The sequence below is a fragment of the Solanum stenotomum genome, chromosome 4 (assembly GCF_019186545.1).
Source record: "Solanum stenotomum isolate F172 chromosome 4, ASM1918654v1, whole genome shotgun sequence".
Taxonomy (NCBI): Eukaryota; Viridiplantae; Streptophyta; class Magnoliopsida; order Solanales; family Solanaceae; genus Solanum; species Solanum stenotomum.
In genome coordinates this window covers 10,559,661-10,566,754 of record NC_064285.1, presented here as the reverse complement: position 1 = coordinate 10,566,754, position 7,094 = coordinate 10,559,661, and positions in this window count along the sequence as shown.

Here is a 7,094-nt window from a genome sequence, read left to right as displayed (position 1 = left end):
TATAATTGTGCTCGACAAGTTTTCATATTTTGAAAACGATCAATGACGATATCATTGCTTGTATTTACAAATAGATCATGTTTTAAGTAACACGCTAGTCAAATATACTTATAAAATACTACTCCATATTAAGACAACTATTAGAAACAAACAAAAAAATAATAATGTTCCGCTGTCATATTAAGGGAGTGACCTCCGTGTTAGAATATGACCCTTAGCCAGCCGCACCACAAGGCCTTTTGGTTACCTGGGTGGTACGTTTAGTATTTGTAATTATATTGTAGATATATACCTATATATACTAGAGTTTCCGTTGAAGTGGCACCCCCACGAACCTTACTAGATCCGCCCCTGATTATAAGGTGTAACTATATAAGTGTATTCAGTTACGTTATATAATTTTTCCTGTTTTCTTCCCCTTGTCATTCTCAAAAACTCCTCTTTTGGGTTTGTTAACTGCATTTAAATATGACGAACTTTTAAAAATAGAAAAAACTCAAAATATAATGAGGCAAAATAGCTAATGTTTGGCTAATTACATAATATAGTTATAATTTGAGTAGATATTCATGACACAATTTGTATATTCCGTGTGACTATTAAATACTTTGTACAAATATGACTCAATATAATTAATGACTGACGTGGCAATTTCGAAATAAATTCCATGATTCACACATAAATCCACAAATCAAGAAAAAAATCCCTTGAATCACTCATTGTATTTATATTAAGTGATTTTCTTTTTTTAAAAAAAAAATTACACGAAAATCAGATTAAATCGATTGATTTTCTGTTTGTACTTTTGTGTTTCAAAATTACACTAACCATAATCAGAAACCACTTTCTTTAGGTTGTTGTGATGTACGTATGTATGGAACGGAAGAAAAATGTGAGGGGAGTCCTCTTGTGTGTGGGTGTGCCCGCTATTTCTCTTGTAGTGGAGGAGTTGCGGAAAACATAGGAGGGGTTATGAGGGAAGTTTTAGGATAAGTTTTGGTAGTCTGAAGTCTTTTTTTAAGTTAATAATAATATTATTATTATTATTATTATCAACCAATGAAAAATAATAATACATATATAATAAAAATATTAGCTAAATATTTTGAACCAAAATACATGAAAAGTTAAATACATAATTTAAAAATACAATTAAAAAACAGTAGTTTATTATTAAAATCTCAATTAAAAGAAAAACATATTTTATTTTATTTTTCATTAATTTTAAACTTATCCTAAAATGTGACTCTATTTTTATAGTTTTAAAATATACTTACTAAAATAAAATAAGAACAGAAGTATATAATTTAGACCCAATATAAATATTTAAACACAAAAAGGTATAAAACTCAGATTTGATAAAAAAAAATTAGGTGTTCACGTGTGCTGGACCGACAAATTCTGATTACTTCGATTTTGATCGATATACTCTTAATTTCCTTGAAGGTTATGCCTACGATTTAATTGCCATTTTGGAGGAACTTCAAATTAATTGTTCCATGTACTTATGTCATTCCTTATTTGTCATGATCGGTGTGGTTGCTTCTATTATTTTCATCCTGATCTCTTCTACACACTTATCCTTGTTTCAGTTTTCCCAAGGTGAGATAAATTGATATCTCAATTTATTTGTGTAATTTTAAGTAACTTGATAGAGGCTAACAAGAAACTTTTGAAATTGGAAAAGTACGATTAGGAGGAAGAAAGTATATCTTGAAATTTGAAAAAAAAAATGATATGGTTGAGTGAATTTAGGAGAAAAATCAGTGAGCTGTAAGATGAGAGAGAATGGTAATTTGTACAAAAGGGAAGAAAGACGAGAAATGAGAGTTATAGTTGAATAAAATTTGAGGGAATGGACCCGAACATTCATAGCCATCCGAATAAAACAATAATTACTTGTAAGTTGTAACCATAATTGTGTTAAGTAATATAATAGTAGATGTTTGCTTTGTTACGTAATTTAGTCCATTATTTTAATGCAGAAGAGGGCACAGTTACTCAAGAACCCGAGCTCAAGTTGAAGATTGGTAATTATATATGTATCCACTTTGTATGTTACTATAAATTTAAACTGTCAGAGGATCGTCCATATTCATATATATAATTACAAATAATATTAAAGCCGAACTAACAATTATATTGCATGGATTGGAGCTAGCTTTAGCATGAGGATTGGTACCACTGAAAATCATCATAGACTGCAAAGAGATTATCACTTTTATGACAAATCATCATCCTCTTACGAAAACTTTTTGCAATATCTTTCTACATGATTGCAGGGATCTACTTCTGCGGTTGGAGAACCCCATACACCATAACTATAGGGAAATCAAGAAAGTAGCAGATGCTTTAAATTAACTCTTTTTTTGTTTGTTCTCGAAAGTTTCCCCCTTATTTATCTCGAACAAACTAGACACACATAAAGAAGGACTTCTTTAATATGGCTAACGAAGTCTCCTTTTGAATTCAATAATTGTAATAGTACTCATATCAAATTACCCACATTTCATGAATTAATATCTTAGATGGTTATTCAACTAATAGTTTTTTTCACAGAAAAGTTACTTAACTTTCATTTTTAATCATAAAGTCACTCAACTATGAATTCTTTTCATAAAAAGTCACTCAACTAAAAGTTCTTCTCACAGAAAGTCACTCAACTTTCTTTTTTAACTTTAAAGTCACTCAACTACAAATATTTTACTTATAAAGTCATTCAAGTATTGATATTTCACTTAGAAAGTCACACAACCAATTTAAATAACTTTTTTAAATTAAATTTTGTTAAAATACAATTTTTTGTTTAAAAGTATTTTTAAAATAATAACAAGATGCTCATTTAATTATTTATTAAATTTTGTTAAAACACTTTTTTTTTTAATTTTGTTGAAATACAATTTTGGTTTAATTAAGTTTTTAAAAAAACAATAAAATACTCATTTTAAATTTTTTTATTGAAATACTATTTTATTTTAAACTAATAAAGCGAAATGTCATAAAAGTGAAGAAGAATATGGGCACGGAATCAGTGTAGTAGAACTTGATTTACATAAAACTAAAGGATATTATCCATGCTATAAGGCCATGCATCTGCCGTAACTCGCAATATGGATCAAAGACGATAAAAATAATTTGTATTTGAATAAATAATTAAAATGACTATCTTATTATTTTTTTAAGAAATTAGTTTAAAATAAAAATTGTGTTTCAATAAAATTTAATAAAATAATTAAAATATCTTATTATTTTTTTAAAAAAAACATAATTTACAAAAAACAATATATATTTCGATAAAATTTAATGAAAAAATCATTTAAATTGTTTGGATGACTTTTTAAATGAAATATCAAAAGTTGAGTGACTTTGTAGATAAAGTATTCATAGTTAAATGACTTTGAGGTTAAAAAGGAAAGTTTAGTGACTTTATGTGAAGAGAATCCTTAGTTGAGTGACTTCTATGAAAAGAATTCATAGTTGGGTAAAAAATTCATAGTTGGGTGACTTTATAGTTATAAAAGAAAGTTGAGTGACTTTCTGTGAAAAGAATCATTAGTTGAGTGACCATCTGAGGTATTAACTCCACATTTCAGCAATGCCACTTTTATATATTGATGCATATTAAGTAATATAAATACATTGTTAACAAAAAAAAATGGTTTCAAATCCATAAATAAATATTATTATAACATACTATCATTAAATATTCTTATAAAAGACTATTATTTCAAATTCAGTCTCTTATGTTGTTTGTTGTTAATGTTGGAGATATTTTTTCAGGTTATTAGGAAAAATGAGTCTACTTCCCAAACATATCCTTCTAGATCTATATTTAAACGTTGTGTTATTAAGAATACATTTTTTGTAATTGTTAATATAATATTTCTTGTAATAATTTGTAAGATACGAATAAACATATATAAATTTACTATACATTAACACTACAAATGTTTATATCTTAGATATGTTTTTATTGATTATAGTTTAAAAAATTTTATTCATACAAACTATCAAAATATTCTAGAAATGGTAATATTAAAACAAAATGAGTATACCCATTATCATTTTTAATTGTATATATTTTGTATATATTTAAATTATAAAAATAGGTTTAAATCATAGTGATTGTCACACTTTAGAAGACAGTCAAAGTTAAGACAATGTCTTTTTTAAATTTAATTATTTGATAATCTAATTAACTTGAGCTTGAAATGTCCAAGAGAGAGGTTTGGGTTAAAATTATCCCCAAAGTTTAACTCGAACTTAGAGGACATCCTTATGATATAATTATTAATAAAAAACATCTTTTAACTATCCTAAACTTTGCGATAAACATCCTTCTTGAGGAGCAAACACATACACAATCTCGCAAACTTGTCCTATTTTTTTATTTTTATTTTGGCACCCTCATCTTAGCCTTATTTCATTTTGGCCCTTAAACTCCATTTTTATGTACCATTTAAACACAAAATACTTTTTTTTTATGATATTTTTTATTTATTCAACTGTAGTTTCTTAATTTAAAAATCGACATGTATCCATTAATTTTCATAAGAAATTATAAAAATTAACGAATAAATATTAATTTTTTAAAAAGTAAATTTTCTAAGAGTTTTTTTTTTTTTTTTTGTAATTTTGCATGAAAAATAGCATTCGAAATTGTCTCTTTCTTAAAAAATCATTGACAACCCGACGAAGTCTATTGAGTTTTACTAGTTTTTTAGTAATGTTATTTATTAGCAATGAACAATATCATTTTTCTTACTTGTATTGAAGATGGTTTTTTTAATTCATATTGAGTTAAATTAAAAATTACAAAGTGAGTATTTGCGTTAAATTCAGATAGCCGGAATGATATGAAAAAATAAAATATGTGGTGTTATTTAATTTAATTGAACGTTTAAGAAAGAAAATCAAAACACTTTCATCGATTTATTTTCATGCAAAAATATAGAAATAATCTCAAATAACAATATTATCATTTTTAAAAAATGATGTTTGTTCGTTAATTTTTAATTTTATTTTACAAAAATTAACTGACATAATTGATTTTTAAAATAAGAAATAATAATTGAAGAACATAAATAAAAATAAAGAAATCATAAAAATTAGTATTTCGTATTTAAATGGTACATAAAAAATGGAGTCTAATAGTTAAAATACAACAACAGCAAAATGGAGTGCCAAAATAAAAAATGAGGGCAAGTTTGAGAGGTTATGTATGTGTTTGGCTCTAACAGAAGGATGTTTATTGCAATGTTTGGGATAGTTAAATGATGTTTTTTGTTCATAATTATACCATAAGGATATATTCTAAAGGTGTGTTGGGTATGAAGGAAAACATCTTTTCCAATTTTCTCATGTTTGGCTGGGTTAAATGTTTTCCAAATCAACTAATTTTTCTCAAATTTAAGGAAAATGACTCTCCTTCAAAACTCAAGGAAAACATTTTCCAAAACTCTCTTCCAACTTTAGATTACAATTTTTTTTTATTGAAAAAATTAATTTATTTTGTCCTTACCCTCAAACCAGCCCCCCAACCTCCCCCAAAAAATAATAATAATTTAAAGTTTGTTTTTAAAAAATATTTTTACCCCACCCTCACCCCTCCCCCAACTACCACCACCACCCCCCAAAAAAAAAATATATTAAAAGTTGTTTTTAAAAGATATTTCTAATTTCAATTTTTTATTTTTTTACCCCCATCCCACCCCCTACCCTCGCCCCCGATCAGCCCCCACCCCCTTAAAAAAAAATCAAGTTTGTTTTTAAAAATTATTTTCTACTTCAAATTTTTATTTTTTCACCCCTACTCTCGACCCTCCCCTGCTAGCCCCCACCGCAAAAAAAAATTGAGTTTGTTTTTAAAAAATATACTTCAAAATTTCATTTTTTCACCCCTACCCTCTACCCCCTCCCCCCCCACCCACCCACTCCCTACCATCCCCCCACCCCCCAATTTTTTTTAAAATGTGTTTTCAAAAAATATTTTCAACTTCAAAATTTCATTTTTTTTCACCCCTACCCTCGATCCCACCCCCCTCACCCCCCCAAAAAAAAGTTCAAGTTTGTTTTTAAAAAATATGTTCAACTTCAAATTTTTATTTTACACCCCTACCCTCGACCCCATCCCCAACCCCCTACCCCCAAAAAAAAATTTAAGTTTGTTTTTAAAAAATATTTTCAATTTCAAAAATTATTTTCTATTCTAGTAAAATTAAAATATATTTCTCAAAAACATTTTTCATTCATCAATCAAACACTAAAAATCTTTTTCGGAAAATATTTTCTACTCACTAACCAAACATGAGAAAATAAGTCAAAAATCTACTTGTTTTCTAGGAAAACATTTTCTTTCATACCAAACACACCCTAAATTTGGGTTATACTATAGAGATGATTTTAGCCCAAAGCTCAGAGAAGAGACACTTCAAAGAATTGAACACAGTCTCACAAAGCCAATTTTAAAATATGATTGATTCAAATTGAAGTGAATTAGACAAATTACAAAGTAAAAAGTAACTGCAAATTCAATTACATTAAGAAAATTTAAATTATTACTAAAAATAAATATATAATTAGTTATAATTACATATATTACCACCATTGAATAGTTTTGATGCCTTTTTTTCAGGAGGCTTTAAGTCATTGCTTCGGTGATTTTAGGGTTGAGCCGCACCTACTTAGGTGCCTTGGCAATGTCAGCTACTTCTCAAGGTCCAAGGACATTCGGTTACTGATGTCATCAATTAACTAAAGTTACTAAGAGTCCGTTTGGATTGACTTAAAAAAAATAACTTTTAAAAAGTAACTTTTTAAAGTGCTGAAACTTATTTTTAAAATAAGTAGTTATGTGTTTGGATAAAAGTGCTGCAGTTGAAAAAAAAATTGTTGATGTGTTTGGCAAATAAGTGCTGGTAAACACTTTTTTTTAATCAAAATGTCTGAAATACCCTTTAAGCTGTTAACATGATAAAAAGTTGATTAATTTAAGGTTTTTATACTTAAAAAAAAAATTAAAACAAAATTAATTTATGTTTTACATCCATAAGTAATAATATTTTTCTATCATTCACATATTTCTTTACCACCTG